This window comes from Nomascus leucogenys, chromosome 4, assembly GCF_006542625.1.
Source record: "Nomascus leucogenys isolate Asia chromosome 4, Asia_NLE_v1, whole genome shotgun sequence".
Classification (NCBI taxonomy): Eukaryota; Metazoa; Chordata; class Mammalia; order Primates; family Hylobatidae; genus Nomascus; species Nomascus leucogenys.
Genome location: NC_044384.1, coordinates 21,934,834 through 21,958,358, shown reverse-complemented (window position 1 = coordinate 21,958,358; position 23,525 = coordinate 21,934,834). Strand labels below are relative to the sequence as shown.

The 23,525-nt window shown below is 44.5% G+C and overlaps 1 protein-coding gene, 1 non-coding gene and 1 pseudogene across 2 annotated transcripts in view; 1 reads left to right on the top strand and 2 right to left on the bottom strand.

Moving 5' to 3' along the window:
• The window catches only part of ATP8B1 (ATPase phospholipid transporting 8B1), a 145,887-nt gene that overhangs the window by 95,931 nt on the left and 26,431 nt on the right, over nucleotides 1–23,525 (bottom strand). The gene's annotated exons all lie outside the window — the stretch shown is intronic.
• LOC115834877 lies at nucleotides 2,115–2,221 on the top strand. Its single transcript, XR_004029877.1, has one exon. It is a non-coding gene; the product is annotated as a U6 spliceosomal RNA (small nuclear RNA).
• On the bottom strand, nucleotides 10,434–10,877 carry LOC100593093 (annotated as a pseudogene).

The window sequence follows — 23,525 nt, the reverse complement described above, 5'->3', positions numbered from 1 at the left end:
TATCTATAAAACATCATTGAAAAGTAGATTATTTTCATTTTATTCTCTGCAATAGCTCCATTGCCCAGAACAGCATGCAACACACAGTAGATCTTTCATAAAGAACTACCAAATGTAGAATCAAGCTCAGAGTTCAAGGCTGTATCCAGATTCTCAGAAATGACAAGATGTAGAGGAACCAGAACCAGATCTTAGCATTTGAATCCCAATCCTGCATCCTTTCCCCTCAATCACACTGTCTCCTGCCCCCAAGGTAAGGTTTCACAGAGCTGTAATTATTTAAGACATTGTATATTTTCTAGATGACAATAACTTCAAGATAAGAAAGGAGAGTGCTTAAAAAACCCCGATTAAAGAAAAGAAAGATCTCTCTGTGTCACCAAGGGAAGAGAGAGCCAGTAATATAACTACTTGGATACAGATTTTTGCTTTCCTCAAAGTACACTCAGCAAACCACCTTGATCATGGTATGAACAAGTGAAACAAACCAAATTTCAAAACCAGGTTGAATGAAAAGATGCATTGGCTGAGCTTGCTTGGAAATAATATGGAGAGGAAGTGGACAGATCTATAGATAAAAACGACATTGGCCTTGGCCTTGAACAAGGGAGTTCATTTTACTATTTCTACATATGTTTGCAATCTTTCTAAATTAAAACAACGCAACAACAACAACAACAAAAACTCTCCTTCAAATAAACCAATGTATTAACATTAAGTCACCATTGTGTAAAGCACATGTGTACTAATCACTAACACAGGCTCTGAAGGGAACACATGCTTTGTGCAGCCATTGGCTCCATCTTGAAAACTCAGATATTAAATAATCTTTTCGTAGACAGTTAAGAGGAGATTATTTTAAAAAATGAAATACAGGCCGGGCACAATGGCTCACGCCTGTAATCCCAGAGCTTTGGGAGGCTGAGGCGGGCGGATCACCTAAGGTCAGGAGTTCATGACCAGCCTGGTCAACATGGTGAAACCCCATCTCTACTAAAAATACAAAAATTAGCTGGGCGTGGTGGCGCACTCCTGTAGTCCCAGCTACTCAGGAGGCTGAGGCAGGAGAATTGCTTGAACCTGGGAGGCGGAGGTTGCAGTATGCCAAGATCACACCACTGCACTCCAGCTTGGGTGACAGAATGAGACTCTGTCTAAAAATATATATCTATATAGATATATATATAAAGGTAATATTGCTGTTCCTCAGTTTATCATCTGTAAAATGAGTAAAAACAATAGCAGCTGCCTTTTACAGCTGCTGTGAGGATAAAGTGATTCAATATATGGAAAGCTCTGGAATAGGGCTTGACCCAAAGGAAGGCTCAGTAAATATTAGCTATTGTTATTCTTATGTGAGATAATTAAATACTAGGAGAAGAAACACATCACCAAATTGACACTTCAGGGACAGCTGAGAAGTTACTACAGCCCATGCCGGGGCTCAAATTTACTTTCGTGTGTTGAATCATTAATAGCAAGGGAAATACCTAACTCGTAACCTACTGTCCTCAGGCCACAGGAAAATGTCACCCTAGTAGTGAGAGAGACATTAAATATTTTACTCTACCAGCTGCTTAGAGCAAAGCAGCCTGGGGTGTATCCATTACTGCCTTTTTCAGATCTCCTGAAAGATGTCACAAACCCCAAACTCTGGAATTTAGAATATAATATGAACAAAGCATCTTAAGAGTTGGTATCTTTGCATAGTAAATAAATGTGGAATTTTTCAGAATGATAAAGTGGTTTTGTTTATGGTGTTTGCTTTTTTAAGAAATAGAAATTGTCTTTACATCTGACACCTCTGCCACAATATCCAGTGTATATCTTGCCAATAAGAGACACATTACACCAGCCAGCCTAAAATAGTCTCAGGTTGTTTACCAACAATGTGTAATTGTGCACTGGAGAACCCAGGGCTGAAAGTATTCATATATTCATGTTACACTCCCATCAGAATTGCCTTATTAAATGGTTGTAATGCTAGCATCCTACATAAATGGTAAAATTCATGCATTATGTAACAACATCAACATTTGGGAAGGGAAAGATTATAACAGACACTGAATCTTTTAATTTTTTTCTCTACCAAGATACAAAAAAATCCTTGATATGTGCTTGCTTTGGCAGCACATGTACTAAAATTAGAATGATATAGAGAAGATTAGCATGGCCTTTGCGCAAGGAGGACACACAAATTCATGAAGCATTCCATTTGTAAAAATTTAAAAAAAAATTAAAAGCCTTGATAAAATGTCGTGCAGTTTTGACAGTTTCACATTGACTGCTTAATCAAATTAATTCTTGATTGTTTGTGTGTTTACTGACTGATGTAGTCATTATCCATGAATCTCAGGCTGGTCTCCCTCTCTGGTCAGCTGCCTGGCCTCACCTAAGTTTACACAGGCAAACTCCCAAAGGGAGCTTTTAACTTTTAACTGTTTAAAAAGTGGTTAGAGGTGATCAATATTCTAATTGTTTCCAGGCCTTGAAAACAGAGAATCCCATATTCTCTCCTGTTCTCTACAGAGCCACAGCAGTGCGATTCCAATTCAATCCAATCCCCAGCCATAACATAATTAACAGCACAGCACTGCCAGGGACAGACAGATGAAGAGGGCTTGTGTGCGCCCAGACACCAGGCTCCCTGCTGAACCATTTGAGCTTAAGTTACATATGGTTCATTATCCCCCTTTACCCCTAAATACTTCAGGGGTGGTCTCTCACATTCTCTTACATAACCATAGTAGAATTATCAACTTCAGACAATTTAACATTAACAATAACATTCACAGTTATCTAATAGTCTGATTTTGTCATTGACCCAATGATGTCAGTTATAGTATTATTTTTCCTCCAGCACAGGATCCAGTCTAGAATCAGGTGTTACTTTAAGTAGCCATGTCCTTTAATCTGAAACATTTCCACAACGTATATATATATACACATATATATGTATGTATATATATATACACATATATATGTATATATATATATACATATATATGTATATATATATACACATATATATGTGTATATATATACATACATATATATATATGAAGCATTTACACAACATATATATATGTATATATATATTTGAGACTGAGTTTCTCTCTGTCACCCAGGCTGGAGTGCAGTGGCATGGTCTTGGCTCACTGCAACCTCCGCCTCCCGGGTTCAAGCGATTCTTGTGCCTCAGCCTCCCAAGAAGCTGGGATTACAGGCGCCCGCCACCATGCCCAGCTAATTTTTATATTTTTAGTAGAGACAGGGTTTTACCATGTTGGCCAGGCTGGTCTCGAACTCCTGACCTCAGGTGATCTGTCCACCTTGGCCTCCCAAAGTGCTGAGATTACAGGCGTGAGCCACTGTGCCCGGCCTCCACAACCTGTATTTGTCATTTACAACACTGACATTAAAAGAATATGGTATTCCTTCTCTCTCTCTCTCTCTCTCTTTTTAAAACAGAACCTCCCACCTTTGGGCTTTCTCTGTCATTTCCTCGTGATTGAATTCAAGGTCTTTGTTCTTGCCGGAACATCACATAGGTGATGCTGCATCCTTTCAGATGTGACATCTGGAGGCACATGAGGTCTCTGCCCCTTGTCGGTGACTGTATTTTGATTTTATACTTTGGTCATGCGGTCAACGTGTTGTTTGATTTCTCCACTGTATGTATTTTTTGAACTTGTAATTTGTGGGGAGACACTTTTAAGACATCGCAAATGTCCCGTTCCTTATCACAATTTCTTCCTAAACGTGACACTCATGGATGGTTCTCCCCTGATCCAGTCTCTACTACAATGGCCATGAAAGGATGATTTCACAGCACCCATTCCCTCCATGAATATTGGTCAGCCTGGGCATGCCACTGTAAGCATATCCTCCCTACTTTCCACTTATTAGTTAGTAATCAATATGGATGTGCAAATTCCTATTTTTTTTCCAATGGCATATAATTCCTTACTGTCCATAATTATTTTGGTGTCCACATGGTCCCTGGTTTGGCCAATAAAAGCACTGTCAAACTAGCACGTGTCCTTGCGACAGGCTCCCATCATTCTTTCAGCATGTCCATACCTTGTGACAATAACAAGATGTTCCAGGCTCAAGTTGTACCTCTCCTGCCCCAGCCTGTAATCAGCCATTTCTCCCAGTAGCCCTGGTTCCTTTGAATGGGAAATGATAACAGAGACCAAGATCTTGGCCCTTGATGTGCTTGTTACTAGTGGGGTGGCTTCGCTTCTTGGTCCTTTGATGGACAGAGCTAAGTAAAAAAAAAGTATACACACACACACATACATAGACACTTATGCACACATGCATGCTACATGGGAATACTTATACATGCATGTATTTCAGAAATCAGTTCATACCTATTCCTCCGATTCCAGTTGATTCCCACAATGTTCTTTTCCCCCATCTCCCATTTCCTATCTATAAGTTCCTTCTTTCTTAGTGAGAACCCTGGCTCTCCAAAACAGTAACTCATTTGCTCAATGCTAAAATACATCTAAAACTGTTTCAGAGTTGCTTTGCCAGTATCACTACATAAAGTATACCATAAGAGTTTAAAATTGCTTTGCCGAGTTTCCCTCACCAACCAATTTTAGACAAGATGGAGCATATATCATAGAATACTGTGTTCATAGCTCCCTGGATTATTTCTTTTTTTCCCCTCTTCACTGTGGTTATGGACTTCATTTGAAATATAACTGGGTTTCTTCATTTCAGGTTGCTCTCAGTTTTAGGGTTTCCCCTATCCCTATTATATATATACTTATATTTAAATATAACTTTAAAAAAATAGGGATGGGGGTCTCACCATGTAGCTCAGGCTGGTCTTAGGTGGGTAGATCATTTGGTCCTCAGCTCAAACAATCCCCCTACCTCAGTCTCCCGAAGTGCTGAAATTATAGGCATGAGCCACCAAGTCTGGCCCCTATCCTTGACTTAAATTTATTTTTGAATATGTAGGACATTAACAGGCTCCCCAAAGCCAAAACGATGCAAAAGGGTGTCTTAGACAAGTAACCCTCCTCACATAACCTCTTCTCCTTGTTCCTACCCACACTTTGTTGGTAATCGACTTTACTGTTTTCTGTTTATCCGTCCTGTGTGTTTTATAAAGATAAGAAGATAGGCCAGGTGCAGTGGCTCACACCTGTAATCCTAGCACTTTGGGAGGCTGAGGCGGGTGGATCACCGGAGGTCAGGAGTTCGAGACCAGCCTGACCAACATGGAGAAACCCCATCTCTACTAAAAAAAAAAAAAAATACAAAATTAGCCGGGCATGGTGGTGCATGCCTGTGATCCCAGCTACTTGGGAGGCTGAGGCAGGGGAATCACTTGAACTCGGGAGGCAGAGGTTGCCATGAGCCAAGATCTTGCTATTGCACTCCAGCCTGGGCAACAAGAGCAAAACTCTGTCTCAAAAAAAAAAAAAAAAAAAAAAGATAGTTGTATTTTTCCTTATGTTTCCTTTTTTCTTTTACAAAAGTAGAAAATATATGTTCTTTTGCACTTTGCTTTTTTCGCTTAGCAATATCTTCTATAATTACTAGAAGTCACTTCTCAGGCAACTGTTTGCAAGTAGAGAAATATTTATGTCTTATGTCTATGTATAAATCATTTTCCTGGAAAACTTTTAAAAGAAATCCATAGGCCAGGCATGGTGGCTCACACCTGTAATCCCAGCATTTTGGGAGGCTGAGGGGGGAGGATCACGAGGTCAAGAGATAGAGACTATCCTGGCCAACACGGTGAAACCCCAACTCTACTAAAAATACAAAAATTATCCGAGTGTGGTGGCACGCCCCTGTAGTCCCAGCTACTCCAGAGGCTGAGGCAGGAGAATTGCTTGAACCCAGGAGGTGGAGGTTGCAGTGAGCTGAGATTGTGCCACTGCACTCCAGCCTGGGCGACAGGGCGAGATTCCATCTCAAAAAAGAAATCCATAGATCCCACCATGGCTTGCTTCCCTTTCTTTCTCTGTTTTCCAAGACAGAAGTTCTCATCTACCACCCTAGGTCCTTAAAGTCTAGCTTTCCTTTAAAGACTCAACTTTAACTAGGGGTAGCATAGTACTGCAGTGAATTTATCAACCTCTAGGCAAGATATTTACGACTCCAGGGACCTTCCCTAGGCAAAATTTCAATCTAAGGTGGTAGCTCCAATAGTAGCAACTAAGTAAATATTCACTGAGAATTTTTTAAAAATCACCTTGTGAACCTTTAATCCCTGACAGATAATCTGGTAACTCATGGCAAGTGGTCATCAAAGAAACCAGGAGGGGCCGGGTGCGGTGGCTCACGCCTGTAATCCCAGCACTTCGGGAGGCCGAGGCGGGCGGATCACGAGGTCAGGAGATGGAGACCATCCTGGCTAACACAATGAAATCCCATCGCTACTAAAAATACAAAAAAAAATTAGCCGGGCGTGGTGGCGGGCGCCTGTAGTCCCATCTACTCTACCCGGGAGGCTGAGGCAGGAGAATGGCGTGAACCTGGGAGGCGGAGCTTGCGGTGAGCAAAGATTGCGCCACTGCACTCTAGCCTGGGAGGCAGAGCGAGGCTCCGTTTCGGAAAAAAAAAAGGTATTTGGATGACTCAGAACAGGACACCATCGCCTGCCCTGTGCAAACCAACTGCAGCTTAATTGTCTCTGATTGGCAATTGCTACCACCCTCCTACCACTCCCATCATGTAGGAGAGCTGCTAGGAGGTCCACTCACTTTGTCACTAGCACCCAAATTCAAAGGCACTAGAAAGAAGCTATCACTCCAAACCTTCTACACACCAGCAAGAAGGAGGTTGGTGCTGCAGTACCTGGATATTCCAAGTTGGCCAATCTCTCCCAATCCCTCCAATATACAAAGATCGGGGGGAAAAATGACTACAAATTATCCTCCCACATAGTGATTTTAATTCCCGGTAGAAATGTAAGTGAAGGAAGCCAAAGATGAATTCAGTACAGTAATGTCATGATTAATAAAGTCTCGGGATGAACATTTCATAAACACAGTCACTCTGGTATAATGCCTGGGTGGATGAGATACTTGAGTAGCTTCTGCTTCTACCTGTCCTAGATCCAGCAGAGGGAAAGGGCCTGTCTCTAAGACCCCTCCAGCTGGGAACAGAGCCTGCAGCCCCAGAGATGCCTGAGGAACTCCCTCCGTGGTCAGCCCATCTCCACCTTCGTCTTTGCTCTTCCACCTTCCCCAAACTGAACATGGTTTCTTTTAAGGGAAAGAGCAGCTAGTGGCTTCCACAAGATCCAGCCCAAGAGTAATGCACATTCTGGCACTTAACCCGAACCTCCTGCAACCTCTTCTCATCTTCATGAAGCTTCTGACAAGGAAATGTGGCTATACTGTATCCTCCTCTTTGTTCACCAAGGTAATAAGGAAGATACTTTTTATTTTTTTATTTAAGATGGAGTTGGCTGGGCGCGGTGGCTCACACCTATAATCCCAGCACCTTGAAAGGCCGAGGTGGGCGGATCATGAGGTCAGGAGCTCGAGACCAGCCTCACTAGCATGGTGAAACCCCATCTCTACTAAAAATACAAAAATTAGCCGGGCATGATGGTGCGCGCCTGTAGTCCCAGCTACTCCAGACGCTGAGGCAGGAGAATCGCTTGAACCCAGGAAGCGGAGGTTGCAGTGAGCCGAGATCGCACCACCGCCCTCCAGCCTGGGCAACAGAGCGAGACTCTGTCAAATGAAATGAAATGAAATGAAATGAAATGAAATAAAATTCCCTGAACTCATAGCCTCAAGCAATCCTTCCACCTTGGCCTCCCAAAGTGCTGGGATTATAGGTGTGAGCTATTGCACCCATGCTGTGTTGTTGTTGCTATCAGGGCAACTGTGATATTTATCTTCAAGAAAGTTTTAGATTCAAATGCAATGGACTCTCTGAAGATTCTTGAGATAAGACAGAGAGTGGGAGAGACCTATTCTCTACTCTAGCATGGCACCACGAGCAGTATGGCCTTAGCAGGTCACATCCTCACCTGGGCTCAGGTTATCATCTGTCAGTGAGGGTTCTTGACCAGATCAATGATTCTAAGATGTGACCACACATCAGAATCCCACAGTGTGCTTTTAACAGCAATAGTTTGTTGAACCTGAACCCAATCTACTGAACCTGGAATGGGGAACAGGTAGAGTCTGTCCCCTGCATTTCTCCAGAAGATGGCTGAGGTCCTTTCTGGCACTAAATTTCCTAATTCTATAGGTTTTTTTCTTTTCCTATTTTTTTTTTTAATGGACTAGGCCAGGCACAGTGGCTCACGTCTGTAATCCCAGCACTTTGGGAAGCTGAGGCGGGCGGATCACAAGGTCAAGAGATTGAGACCTTCCTGGCCAACATGGTGAAACCCCATCTCTAAAAATACAAAAATTAGCTGGGCATGGTGGTGCACACTTGTAGTCCAAGCTGCTCGGGAGGCTGAGGCAGGAAAATCACTTGAACCCGGGAGGTGGAGGTTGCAGTGAGTCGAGATCGCGACACTGCACTCCAGCCTGGTGACAGAGCGAGACTCTGTCAAAAAAAAAAAAAAAAAAAAAAAAAAAAAAGGATTATTACTGAATAGTTTTAGGTTTACGGAAAAATGGAGTGGCAATCCCCACATATCCTTTCAGCCCCGTGCCTTAGTGTACCCTATTCACATCTTGCATTAGAGTGGCACATTTGTTACAATTGATGAGCCAATAATGAGATACACACACACACACATATATATATATATGTATTTTTTTTTTTTCTTTTGAGACAGGGTCTCACTCTATTACCCAGGCTGTAGTGCAGTAATGTGATCTCGGCTCACTGCAATCTCCATTTCCCAGGTTCAGGAGATTCTCCTGCCTCAGCCTCCTGAGTAACTGGGACTACAGGTGCCCGCCACCACGCCTGGCTGATTTTTGTATTTTTAGTAGGGACAGGGTTTCACCATGTTAGCCAGGCTAGTCTTGAACTCCTGACCTCAAGTGATCTGCCCGCATCGGCCCCCCGAAGTGCTGAGATTACAGGTGTGAGCCAATGTGCCCGGCCCCAGTAATGACATATTGTAACTAAAGTCCCTAGTTTACATGAAGTCCACAGTTCACTAGGGTTCACTCTTTGTTGTGTGGGGTTTGGCAAATGTATAGTGACACACATGGTACCTAGTTGAAAGAATGCCCTTTTGCATTAAGTCTTACTCTCAAGAGTGGAACACACAGTAAAGGCAGAAGAGGAGAGCAATAGGCTGCTTATATCCCGTGATCCTCAATTGATGACAAATCAAAGATATTTACAGTGAACAGTGGTGCATGTGCCCAGCACCATAAACATAAGCCTACTTACTTTTTTGCTTTTTCATTGTTCCTTTTTAGCACTTGGAATATCTTTCCTACAGGCTGTACTCTCTGTTACTTAAACTACCAAACCCATTATCTCCTGATGAAGGAATGTGCTTCCCAAATGTAGTAATTCACAGGTTCTGTGTCTTTACAGCCTTGAAAAATCTTTTAAAAATCTGAGACATAGCAACCAGATGTTGATAGAGATTACTTCTCTTGATCCAAAGATAACTGGCACTTGGCATTCTAAGAAAGTCAGGAGTTCAAAGAATGAGAATCTAAGTGAGGGAAAATGAACTCCTTGAACACACGTTTTGCACTGTTATAAAGTTATTTCTTAGGATTGATTGTCAGAATGAAATGATTGTTAAAAAATTGTACTCTAGGCCAGGCACGGTGGCTCATGCCTGTAATCCCAGCATTTTGGGAGGCCAAGGCGGGCAGATCACCTGAGGTCAGGAGTTCGAGACCAGCCTGACCAACATGGAGAGACCCCGTCTCTACTAAAAATACAAAATCAGCCGGGCGTGGTGGCACATGCCTATGATCCCAGCTACTAGGGAGGCTGAGGCAGGAGAATCACTTGAACCTGGGAGGTGGAGGTTGCGGTGAGCAGAGATTGTGCCACAGCACTCCAGCTTGGGCAAGAAGAGTGAAACTCCATCTCAAAAAAAAAAAAAAAAAAAAAATTGTACTCTAAAGATAGAGCTCTGTTTCCACAAATTGTATCAGAAACGAGAGGTAACATTTCAACATTTAAGTTTTCATATGCATTTATTTTTCAAATTCTAACAAACATTTTCAAGTTTGTTAGAACTAAATGGAACCTACTGGAATCAATTCTATTGATGTCATTTCTTTTAACACAGCAACTTATTACACAATAAGTACTCAATGTATGGGTTTTAATTGACCGAGTACGTAAATTTAAGAAAATTTGGAAAACTTTCTCTTCCTCTGACACAATTCTTCACTGTTCTTTTTTTTTTTTTTTTTTTTTTTGGTGATGAAGCTTTGAAAATTTATTTTTCCATAATATAAACATGTCAATCTTTCCCTTTAGCTCCTTCTTCCACTCCTCCTTCACTGTGCTGAAGAGATACTGAGTTCTTACAGATTTTTGCTTAGCTGGGTGGTTTCCGAACTCAACAGACTCTCCAGGTAGGTAGTTCCTGCACAGGGCTTTCCTGTCACTGGATCTATGAGTTTTCCAACTTTGAAAATGATCTTGGCCTGTTCGTGTTTCACATGCTTTGTTCATGGGACAGGTAAAGCTCTGAGAAGCACGATATCCCCAGCTGTGCACTGCCGAAGGCCATAGTGAACAAAGGAGATTTTCCACTTATTATAATACTTCAATAAATAGAGATCCAGAACAAGCCCGGTCACTCTCGCTTTAGCAGTCTTTTGTATTTTCATCCCAATCACCTTCCCCACGATCCATCTGGCATGGACAGATGAACGAACGACGGACATGTGGCTTTGGTCACCTCCGCCACGACTGTGCAGCCACCTGCCCCAGGGAGCCTGCCTGCCTGCCTGCCTTCCTTCCTCCTTCTTTCTCTTTCTTTCTTTCTTTCTCTCTCTCTTTCTTTCTTTCTTTCTTTCTCTCCCTCCTCTTCCTTCCTTCCTTCCTTCCTTCCTTCCTTCCTTCCTTCCTTCCTTCCTCTCTCTCTCTCTCTCTCTCTCTCTCTCTCTTTCTTTCATAAAGAGTCTTGCTCTGTAGCCCAGGCTGGAGTGCAGTGGTGCGATCTCGGCTCACTGCAACCTCTGCCTCCTGGGTTCAAGTGATTCTCCTGCCTCAGCCTCCCCAGTAGCTGGGATTACAAGCTCCTGCCACCACACCCGGCTAATTTTTATATTTTTAGTAGAGATGGGGTTTTACCATGTTAGGCAGGCTGGTCTCAAACTCCTGGCCTCAAGTGATCCACCTGCCTCGGCCTCCCAAAATGCTAGGATTACAGGTGTGAGCCACCGTGCCCAGCCTGACACTGTTCTTGAATTAACTTTTCACTTTCAGTTGTCAAAAAGACAGAAAATAAGTGCTGGTGAGGCTGCGGAGGAGTTGAAACACTTTTGCACTGCCAGTGGGAATATAAAATGGTGCAGCCACTATGGAAAATAGCATAATGGTTCCTCAAAAAATAAACATAGAATTACCACAGGATCTAGCAATCTCACTTCTGGGTATATACCCAAAAGAATTGAAGGCAGGAATCCGAGCAGATATTTATACAGTAGACCCGTGTTCATAACAGTGATATTCACAAAAGCAAAGAGGTAAAAACAATCCAAATGCTATCTGATAACTGGATACGCAAAATGTGGTATAGAGACAAGGAACTATCATTTGGCCTTAAAAAGGAAATCCTGGCACATGCATAAAGACATGCTAAGTAAAATAAACCAGTCACAGAAGGACACATGCTGTATGATTACACTTACATTAGGAATGCAGAGTAGGCAAATTCAGAGACAGAAAGTCGGATGATGGTTGCCAAGGGTTGGGAGGAAGGGGAGTTGTTTAATGAGTGCAGAGCTTCAGTTGGAGAAGATGAAGTTCTGAAGGTGGATGGCGGTGATGGTTGCACAACCATGTGAATGCCCTTAAAGACACTCAAGTGTATAATTAAAAATGGTTGGGTCGGGTACAGTGGCTCATGCCTGTAATCCCAGCACTTTGGGAGGCCAAGGCAGGTGGATCACAAGGTCAGGAGTTCGAGACCAGCCTGGTCAATATGGTGAAACCGCGTCTCTACTAAAAATACAAAAAATTAGCCAGGCAGAGTGGCAGGCACCTGTAGTCCCAGCTACTTAGGAGGCTAAGGCAGGAAAATCGCTTGAACCTGGGAGGTGGAGGTTGCAGTAAGCCAAGATCACGTCACTGCACTCTAGCCTGGGTGACAGAGCGAGACTCCATCTCAAAAGAAAAAAAAAAAGGTTAAGGCTGAGTGCAGTGGCTCACACCTATAATCCCAGCACTTTGGGAAGCTGACTGGATCATCTGAGGGCAGGAGTTAGAGACCAGCCTGGCCAACATGGTGAAACCCTATCTCTACTAAAAATACAAAAATTAGCTGGGCATGGTGGCAGGTGCCTGTAATCTCAGCTACTCAGGAGACTGAGGCAAGAGAATCGCTCGAACCCCGGAGGCAGAGGTTGCAGTGAGCTGAGATCACGCCATTGCACTCCAGCTGGGGTGACAAAGCAAGACTCTGTCTCAAAAAGAAAAAAAAAAGTTAAGATGGTAGATCGTATGTTGTGTATATTTTATCACAATATTTTTTTTTCTTTTCTTTTTTTTTTTTTTTTGAGACAGAGTTTTGCCCTTGTTGCCCAGGCTGGAGTGCAATGGTGCCATCTTGGCTCACTGCAACCTCTGCCTCCCAGGTTCAAGTGATTCTCCTGCCTCAGCCTCCCCAGTAGCTGGGATTACAGGTGCCTGCCACCACGCCTGGCTAATTTTTTGTATTTTTAGTAAAGACACAGTTTCACCATATTGGCCAGGCTGGTCTCAAACTCCTGACCTCAGGTGATCCACAGGCAGGAGCCACAGAGCCCAGATAACAATAATTTTTTTTAAGTACTCAGTTGTTCTTTATCTCCTTTGGAGAAAGGAGAATAGATTTAAACTGATTTCAGCTAAAAAATTTCCTGATCAGACAAGTTGCCAAAAGAATAACTGGAATTTCTTCTCTGACTGTTTCTCAAGTATCTAGCCAGGCAGTGTGCTAAAAGCTAGGGACAGTGGCAAACCAAAAATCACAGATCCTACCTTAATGGGGCTAAGGGTTCAGCCCAATGGCTCTGAAACTTTAGCACATATGAAAATCCTCTGGTAGGCTTGTTGAGCACAAATTGCTAGCCCCTACGCTCAGGATTTCTGATTCAGGGGGACTGGGCTGGGGTCCAAGACTCTTCATTTCCATCAAGCTCCCAGGTGATGCCAATGTTGCCGGTACAGGGACCACCCTTTAAGAAGCTCTAGGGCAGGAGCAGGGACTTGTAGGTAAGTAAGCAGTTTCAATCAAGTGTGCTGTGATGGGAATCCACCCAGTATACATACTAGGTAAGGCATCCATCTGTCCTAGGAGAGGTCAAGAAAGCCTTTCCTAGAGGAGGTGCTGCAGAAATTGAGATCTAACCTGAGACCTACAGGACATGGAGGAGTCAGACAGGTACATGAAAGGGACAGAGCATTTCAGTTGGAGAGTGTCCGATTTGCACAAGTCTAGAGGTAAGAACAGCCTGTTCTTGAAATTGCAAATCTTTCCGTGTCATGGGCAGTCAGAGAGTGATGGGGCAAGTAATGAGCAAGGAAGAGAGAGGTGAGGTCTATCAAAAAGGACATTAGGAGCCTACGGTTTCTCCACAGGATAAAAGGAAGCCAACCTCAGGCAGGCTTGCAGCATTCAAGAATTGAAGCTCTAAGAACTAAGGTGAGCTCATTGCCTCCGGGAGAAGGCATAGGTCCAGTAGAGTCGCAGACTCAGCAGGTGGGGAAGGGGGCAGTGGTACGTGCCCCTCTAATTCTCGCACCATCTCACACGACTCAAGCTCCATTTCCTCAGAAAGCCTTCTGCTGCTCGGGTAAGAACAACCCAAGGCCATTGTGCCATCCAGTACAGTGGCCACGAGCCATGTGCGGCTATTAAATTAGCTAAAATTAGAAGCCAGATCGGCAGTTGCACTAGCCTCATTTCAAGTGTTCAACAGCCACCTGTGACTAGTGGCTAGAAACAGAACATTTTTGGGCTGAGCTCAGTGGCTCATGCCTGTAATGCCAGCACTTTGGGAGGGCGAGGTGGGTGGATCACCTGAGGTCAGGAGTTCGAGACCAGCCTGGCTAACATGGTGAAACCTTGTTTCTACTAAAATAACAAAAAATTAACCAGGCGTGGTGGTGCACGCCTGTAATCTCAGCTACTCAGGAGGCTGAGGCAGGAGAATCGCTTGAACCCAGGAGGCAGAGGTTGCAGTGAGCCGAGATCATGCCATTGCACTCCAGCTTGGGCAACAAGAGCGAAACTCCATCTAAAAAAAAAAAAAAGCTGAACACTTTCATCATCCCAGAAAGTTCCCTAAGCCAGCACTGGTCCAGGAAATGAAGTATAAGCAGGATTAGGTCTAAGACTTGTCAGGCATTTTGGTTTTACTGCCTGAAGCCAGCAAGCAACTGGTTTGGGTCTTCACTCATGAAAACACACACACATACAAATATATACACACAGAGCTCTAAATTGATTTTTTAAAAATCTATAGGGTATAAAGCAAGACAATTAACAATTATACATTATATACAGTCTACAAATATCCTAGGTATCACTTTTATAATGAGATATAAGGAATTCTGGCTGGGAGCAGTGGCTCACGCCTGTAATCCCGGCATTTTGGGAGGCTGAGGCAGGCAGATTACCTGCAGTCAGGAGTTCGAGACCAGCCTTGCCAACATAGTGAAACCCCATCTCTACTAAAAGATACAAAAATTATCCAGGTGTGGTGGTGGGCACCTGTAGTCCCAGCTACTGGGGAGGCTGAGGCAGGAAAATTGCTTGAACCCAGGAGGCAGAGGTTGCAGTCAGCAAAGATCATGCCACTGTACTCCAGCCTGGGCAACAGAGTGAGACCCTGTCTCAAAAAAAAAGAAAAAAAAAAAGAAAGAAAGAAAGAAAAAGAAAAGAAAAAAAAGAATTTTCTTAAGCCACTAAGAAGAATCCTAGAATCATACCTATTCTCCAAAGCCATCTGTAAATCCTAAAAATAACCAGTCAAGGGAATTGAGGGAGGAAAATATAGTCCAGATTAGAATTCTAAAAGGCCATTTTTACTGTTTACGTGCCAAAAAAAAAAAAAGCTAAGCTTTTAAAGCTTTCTCTATTGTGTATTTTACCAAAGTCAGTATGAAGGATTCAAAATATTACATAGCTAATCCTTACTCCAAGTTCTAAAACTAAAACGCAAGAGATGGTTGCATGCCAAGTTGGTAACAAATCCCTATGCCAAGGATAGAAGTGGAAATTGATGTAAGGAGGAAATGAGTTATGCTGTAAAATGAAACACACACCCAAGAGAAAGGCTTAACCCTTGGGCCGACCATAGCAGCAAACACTGTAACCAGTTAAAAAGTCCAAGAAGCCAGAGGTAGATGATAATTTCTACAAATTCAGAGATGTTCTTGTTTTCCCAGCTGCTCCACAAGGACTTGACCAGCCTGGATAAAAAGAGCCCACTTTCCACTTCCCATGAAGGATCAGGTGGGCAGCTTCCCAGTGAGTAAGGTGGGTGGCTGAGTATCCCGATCTTGATGGTGAGGGACAGGTGGCTTTGGGAAGTGTACTCAGACAGGACAGCTTCCTTGCTCAACCGTAGTCTGACCCAGGCATATTAAGGGGAGGACCAGCTCAGAAAGAAAGCAGAGCCAAGTGTATGCATTGCTCAAAACCTCTGATGGCCAGGAAGGCTTGGCCGCCATTCCCTAGAGCCACGCATTCTGCCTGACCCATGACTCCTCCATCCTCAGAGCCATATCTCCTCCTGGGCCTGCCCTGCCAGATCTGATTAGCTGCCTTCTCCCTGCTCTGCTATTAAACGCCTTCCTTGGGTTCAAATAAAGCTAGTTCCTCTAGAGCCTTTCTAGGTATGCCCATGCGCCTTCCCACTCCAAACCCACTATGAATGGAAGACCATTCATTCACCAATTCCTCGTTTAGTTAAAAATCAAGACCCATCAGCAAGAAACTCAGTGCAAGGCTCCTTGGAGGTGCTGGGGTAAAGCAAGAAACTGCCAGTACTTCATTAAGCCAGCAGGCAACTGGTTTGAGCTTTAATTCATGAAAACACACACACTTCCCTCTAAATTGATTTTTAAAATATCTTAAATGCCATCGGACTATCTCAAATGGCAAGAAACAGCCAAAGATGACTCCAGAGTAGATAATTGAAATGGATGTGGGGAAAGTAAGCTCATTCAAGAGCACTGAGCCTGGGGCATCCCAAATGCAGAGCAAACAGTAGATCTGGTTGAAGAACTTTTATTTGTAATTCTGATTTCATAATGTATTAATGATAGCACCAGCTAGCATTTATTGAGCCAGTGCTATGTGTCAAGTACCATACCAAGCATTTAACACACACAAATGCATTTAAATATACAAGGATCCAATAAGGTAGGTCCTGTTATTCCCCTTGTATAAATGAAGACACTGAGGTCAGGAAACTTGTCCATGGTCTCACAAGTGTGCAGTAGAGGCCGGGCGCGGTGGCTCACGCTTGTAATCCCAGCACTTTGGGAGGCCGAGGCGGGCGGATCACGAGGTCAGGAGATCGAGACCACGGTGAAACCCCGTCTCTACTAAAAATACAAAAAAATTAGCCGGGCGTGGTGGCGGGCGCCTGTAGTCCCAGGCTGAGGCAGGAGAATGGCGTGAACCTGGGAGGCGGAGCTTGCAGTGAGCCGAGATTGCACCACTGCACTCCAGCCTGGGTGACAGGGCAAGACTCTGTCTCAAAAAAAAAAAAAAAAAAAAAACAAAAAAAAAAACACAAGTGTGCAGTAGAGTCCAGATTAAAACCCAGCCAGCCCAGCATCCTGCTCATAAAACCCTCATGCTGAGAACTGCTGAACTGCATTTTTTTTTGAGACAGGGTCTCACTCTGTCACTCAGGCTGGAGTGCAGTGGTGCGATCTCAGCTCACTGCAACCTCTGCCTCCCAGGTTCAAGTGATTCTCCTGCCTCAGCCTCCTGAGTAGCTGGGGCTACAGGTGCATGCCACCATGCCCAGCTAATGAGAACTGCTTTTTCTTGCACTCAGGCAGAAGTGCCTCTAGGTGCCCACCCACCCCAGCTGCCAATGGGAACTGCAGTCCAAGATTTCACATTTCAGTTAGATGTCTCAAAATTTGTTTAGATCTTTCCGGAGCAGTCCACAAAATGCCACTTGCCTTGACAGGCCTGTATTATATATGCAATGGCACCACAGAATTTAGTCACCATCCAGTTTGCCTCTATCCAGTTTGGGATCTTTCTCACTCCGTGAGACACAAGGCTCCTTTCTCCTGCCTCCAGCCAGCCCATGCTCAGAGCAGGGTACCCCTGGAGCCAAATTGTTGAGGCAGGAGCTCCAGATGGGTAGAAATGGGATAGAGGAGAAGGAGAGGTTGAGACAGGGACCTTGAGATGCACAGCAAGCCAGTCAGTGGGGAGGCTACCCCTGGGGGGCAAACCACACGCAGGAGACAGGTATACTGGGGCTTGCCTACTGCGGCAGATTGCAAGTTCATGGCAATATACCTGTAGGTGAAAACGTGTCAACATGCCCCAATGTTAAGGACAGAATAGCAAGGGGACAGTCAGATACGAGTTAAAGTCACCGTCCTTCTAGGAACATGGATGTGAATTTTGTTTTGTTCTGTAACGGAGTCTCGCTCTGTCACCCAGGCTGGAGTGCAGTGGCACGATCTCGGCTCACTGCAACCTCTGCCTCCCAGGTTCAAGCGATTCTCCTGCCTCAGCCTCCCGATAGCTGGGATTACAGGCACGTGCCACCACACCTAGCTAATTTTTGTGTTTTTAGTAGAGACAGGGTTTCACCATGTTGGTCAGGCTGGTCTCGAACTCCTGTTCAAGTGATCTGCCCACCTCAGCCTCCCAAAGTGCTGGAATTACAGGCGTGAGCCACTGCGCCCTGCCTGGACTTGAATTTTTGTCAGAAAGAGATTTGCAATTAATGCTGATTGCAACTGATGGCAGAATTAAGATGGTAAGTCTTATATTACAACCACCTCCTACAATCAAAATGGAGCTGTTTCTGTGGGAGTCAGACTACCTCCTTTAGAGGATATGGGAGTAGTCCATCATGCATTCAGACAGTTTTATTAAGCATGATATATATAGTCTACCTCTCTCAGCACTAGGCGTGGTACATCTCCTATTGTTAGGCAATTCCCTTGCTTCCTGATCCTTCAATTCACTTTCTTTATAATTACGAAATGGTCTGAGATTACCAGGTTCCCCTTGCTCAAGCTTCCAAAAATCAGGCTGACGAGTTACATTTGGACATCTGCTCTTCAAAAGCCAAAGGCAGAGTTTTCTCTCTGTTAAATAATGAGCTGTCCAGGCATATTTTGATTCACTCAGGCCACATACAGCAGCAGGAGGCGCTGGGCGGTGCCTCAGGTCTATATTTTACTGTAATCCTACAGGTTGGAAATCAATGAGCTGATCAGAACATACCCAGTTTCCAAAGATATGAGTGGCCCCATCAATATAAATTAGTTCTCCAGTAATGTCAAAGGGCACACTTAGCAGTGCCGTGGGAACAACCAGAAAAACCACATTCAAAAGGGAACACAGCCTAAGGCACACAACTCATGATAAATACCTGGGAAAAAACCAGTTAGCTCTGCCTTTAGCTGTTCCCACCCCAATTTTCCCGATTAAAACTACAATCAACGTACTGATTATTTGGCAGACATCTCTATAATGCTTATACTCCTAAAAAACATGTTATGTTGGTTAACTGAACCTATACAATACTTAGAAATCTCCCTAAAGTTATCCTAAAAACAAAACAAAAACTTCCCAAGCTTTCTGAGTTCAAACCTGTAGTTTTGTTACATATCAGTGCTTTGTAAAAGAGCTAAGATAATTATACGGAACAAGCCTCCTAAAATGCAAAATCCCATTGTTCCTCTACTACCCGCCCATCAGTGGCAAATAAACACCTTACCATGACATTCACCGTGAGTATTGCTAGTGGGAGAAGTGGAGGAGAAGGCAGTCAATTATACCTGATTGTCAGGGATGGAGAGAGACAGGAGGGATGCTGAGTTGGCCTTGAAGGTCAAGTCCCAAGCCGTGCCACTATCCGATTGGGAGACAGAAAGTGAGAGGAGAAATGCATTTCTGGAAAGAAATCCCTGGGGGCAAATATTCTGCCGCACTGAAGGCACACAGGGTTAGTTCAGAGTTACTAAAGTGCGGGTAGACAGGGGCGGAAGAAGAAGAGAGCTGGAAGAGGAGACTGGAAAGCAGACTGAGGCAAGGCTGGGAAGGCCTTGGGTGCTAGAGGCATTTGGAATTTGTGTGCTAAGCAGGGAGAGGCCATTGGAGTTCCCCCATGCATTGAGTAAACAGCACCTCCTGACTGCATGGCAGGTATTCAGTCAGCTGCTGGTGAGCAACGTGGCTCCTGTCCCTATGAAGCTTAAAGTCTAGGGTAAGGCAGACCTTAGGAATTCGGCACACAGAAGCCTGTCTGCTGTGATGGAGAAGTAACAGGGACAATGAGGACACAGAGCAGGGAAGGGGGCCTAGGAAACTATTCTGGAACAAGTGAGTTGGTCCCTGACGTTGAAGCATCTGCAGAGGTGAGGAGGTGGGGAGCAGAAGTGCAGGAACCATCTGCGCAAAGAGCCTGGGGCCTCAACAACAAGAACTGTTTTAATCAGATTTGCATTTTAGAAATGATAACCCTAGGCCTGGAGCGGTGTTTCATGCCTGTAATTCCAACACTATGGGAGGCAGAGGCTCTACTAACAAATCTCTATTAAGCTGGGTGTGGTGGTGCACGCCTGTAATTCCAGCTACTCAGGAGGCTGAAGCAGGAAAATCTCTTGAACCCAGGAGGCACAGGACGCAGTGAGCCAAGATCACACCATTGCACTCCAGCCTGGGTGACAGAGCGAGACTGTCTAAAAAAAAAAAAAAGAAAGAAATGATAACCCTGACCGAGGACTCCAGGAAGAGACGGTGTTAAACTGCGGCCAAGACAAGAGTGCGGAAAGTCCTTACTGTCCTCTGGCAACAGGGGCTAAAGGCGGAGGCTAATAAGGTGGTGCAGACAGAAAGGATGGGATTTATGGCAGAACTTTCAGAGGCAGAAGCAGCATTTTACAACTCACTTCATCCGGGCAGGGAGTCTGGGAGGAAAAACATTGAAAAAGGTGCCCAGTTTCTAGCCTTAGCAACTGCTGCAGGCAGCTGAACTCTGCAAAAGTTCGTATTTGGCTCCAACATTCTATACGCACTTATTAGCATTTTATTCAAGAAGAGGGTGCTTCCCCCAAATGTTTCCATATTGCGAAAGGAAGCTAAATTTCAAACTTCAAGTGTCTACTCAAACCTAACACTGAACCCTTCAATTTCCCTCATAACTCCATGATCCCCCAGGCTTCCTCACGTCAGTAAAAGGCAACCCCATCTCCCAGGTGCTCATGCGAAACACCTACAGTCATGCTGGAGTCTCATCTTCCCTCCTACCCTGCTCCCTATCCATCTGCAAGCCCTAGGCTCTGCCTTCCGAATGTTTCCAGAACCTAAAACCTCTCCCCACCTCCCTGCGAGCTGCTTGGCTGAAGGTCTGTTCCCCCTCACCTGGATTAGAGGTAGCCCCAGACAGCATGCCCTTCAGTCTAACTCCAACATGGAGGGCAGGCTGATTCTTTCCAAAGGTAATCAGATGGAGTTACTCCTCAGCTCGAAACTCTGCAATGGGTTCTCACTTCTCTCAGAGTAAAACCCAAAATCTATCTGCTCTCTTTCCCTTTCATCTACAGCCACCCTGCTCTCTCCCTGGTCCTGGAGCTTGGGGCCACACAGTATCTGTTTCTGTACCTGGAACGCTCTTCCCCAGTAGCCACAAGGCTTAGCCCCTCACCTTACTGTCCTCGCTCTAATGTCACCTTTTTAGGAGCCAAATCAATCGCCACTATATTTAAACCCCAGCCTTGCCAGTCCCTCACCTCTTTTGCCCTTCATGCTTATTTATTTTTCCTTGCACATATCATCAACATGTGATAAATGTTAATGCCACACATTAGTGTGTCTTCTCCACACAAGAATGCCAACTCCACAGTGGCAGGGATCTTGTCTCTTTTCTCTTTGCTGTATGATGAACACCCAGGACAGAGGCTGGCACAGAGGAGATGAGAAAGAGAAGGAAGAAGAGACAGAGAGGTCAGGTGTGGTGGCTCATGCCTATAATCCCAACACTTTGGGAGGCCAAGAGGGGCGGACTGCTTGAGCCTGGAGAGTTCGAGACCAGCTTGGGCAACATGGTGAAACCCCGTCTCTACAAAAAGTACAAAAATTAATTGGGCGTGGTGGCATGTGCCTGTAGTCCCGGCTACTTGGAAATCTGAGTCGGGAGGATTGCTTCAGCCCAGGGGTCAAGGCTGCAGTGAGCAATAATCAGGCCGTTGCAGTCCAGCCTGGGTGACAGAGGGAGACCCTGTCTCAAAAAAAGAAAAGAGAAAGAGAAGGAAGGAGGGGGAGAGAGAGGAAAAAAGAAAGGAGGAGGGAAGGAGGAAGGAGAGAGGAGGAATGGAGGGAAGAGGAGAAGGAAGGAGAGAAGAAGGAAGAGAGGGAGGAAGGGAGAAGGGAGGAAAGAGAAAGAAGGAGACAGAAAGGAGACAGGGAGGGGGGAAAGAAATAGAAAGGAGGAGGGAATTCTAACTCCGTATTATCAAGGTCACAGATGAGTAGCCTAAAATAAAAAATTGGTCGCTCTCCCTAGGAGCAAGAGATTCTGTCAGGGAGCAGTGAAACAATTGGCCATTTTTTTTTTTTTTTTTTTTGAAATGGAGTTTTGCTCTTGTTGCCCAGGCTGGAGTACAATGGCGCATTCTGGGCTCGCTGCAACCTCCACCTCCTGGGTTCAAGCAATTCTCCTGCCTCAGCCTCCCAAGTAGCTGGGATTACAGACATGCACCACCACGCCCGGCTAATTTTGTATTTTTAGTAGAGACGGGGTTTCTCCATGTTGGTCAAGCTGGTCTCAGACTCCCAACCTCAGGTGATCTGCCTGCCTTGGCCTCCCAAAGTGCTGGGATTACAAGCGTGAGCCGCTGTGCCCAGCCTAGGCATTTGTTTAAAATCTATCCATTCATGTGCTCCATTAGTCAAAATAAAAGGCAATATCTAGTAATGATGCCAGGATAAGGAGTAGGCTACATTGGATTCTAATCAAAGGAGGCATGAGTCACTGAAAAACCATCACCATTTGTTGGCTGCTTTCTTCTATAGTTTCTGAACAATAAATAAAGAAGGATTGGCCAATCTCGTTACTTGGCATAACAAACCAGGTAATTGATGATTCAATTCCATTGGGAACCAATACTACACATTAAGGAAACAAAACTAACATTGGTGTTCAGCTGAGTTCTGTCCAATGACTCTTTGCCTCCACTGTGTCTTGTTGGGCATGCTGCTATAATTTTAAAGGTAATGACTGTAATAGTACCACTCACATTCATGTGAGTTCACATGAATTAGGCTTCCACCGCTCTTGAAAGTCATTTTAATTATCTCGTTTAATGACCTTCACCTTGCAGGAAGGAAACAGAGACATGAAGAGGTTAAGACAAGTGACAGAGGTCTCAAGGCCAGGCAGGGAAAGAGTGACTAGTTTTGGAGCCTGGGAGTCCACCTACACAATCAACCACAGTCACCCAGATCTGCCCACTGAGGTGAGAGAAAGGAGGGGAAATAAAACAGCAAGTCCTTTTCTTTCCTTCTCATATCTGTTCTCAGGACTCATTTCCTGTCTAACTCAGAGTCACCTTAGATCCTTAAAAGTGACTGGAACCAAGTCACCAAAAAAAAAAAGCAATTATTTTTCACAATATGAAGCCTTCTTTGAGAGAAGTTGGCTAGCAAATAATAGGAGAAAAGGCTGGAACAACTGTCTAGGACATTTTCTAATATGTTATTTTCACCCCCCTTCCCTCAAAGGTCAACAAGATACTCCATTGTGGAAGCTTCTTCAAAAGCAGTTCATCTGGATGTCTTCAATACTCCAGATGGCTTCTCTAAGTCCTACTCCAGGCCGATCATTATGCAATCTGTTATCTTCCTTTCCAACTGTTTTCTCAGGCTTTTTTTTTTTTTTTTTAAATAGGGTCTCACTGTCACCTAGGGTGGAGTGCAGTGGTGTGATCACAGCTCACTGCAGCCTTGACCTCCTGGGCTCAAGTGATTCCTCCCACCTCAGCCTCCTGAGTAGCTGGGACTATAGGCATGTGCCACCACACCCAGCTGATTTTTACATTTTTTGTAGAGATGGGATTTCGCTGTTTCTCAGGCTAGTCTTGAACTTTTGGGTTCAAGCAATCTGCCCGTCTCAGCATCTGAAAGTGCTGGAATTACAGGTGTGAGCCACAGTGCCTAGCCAGGC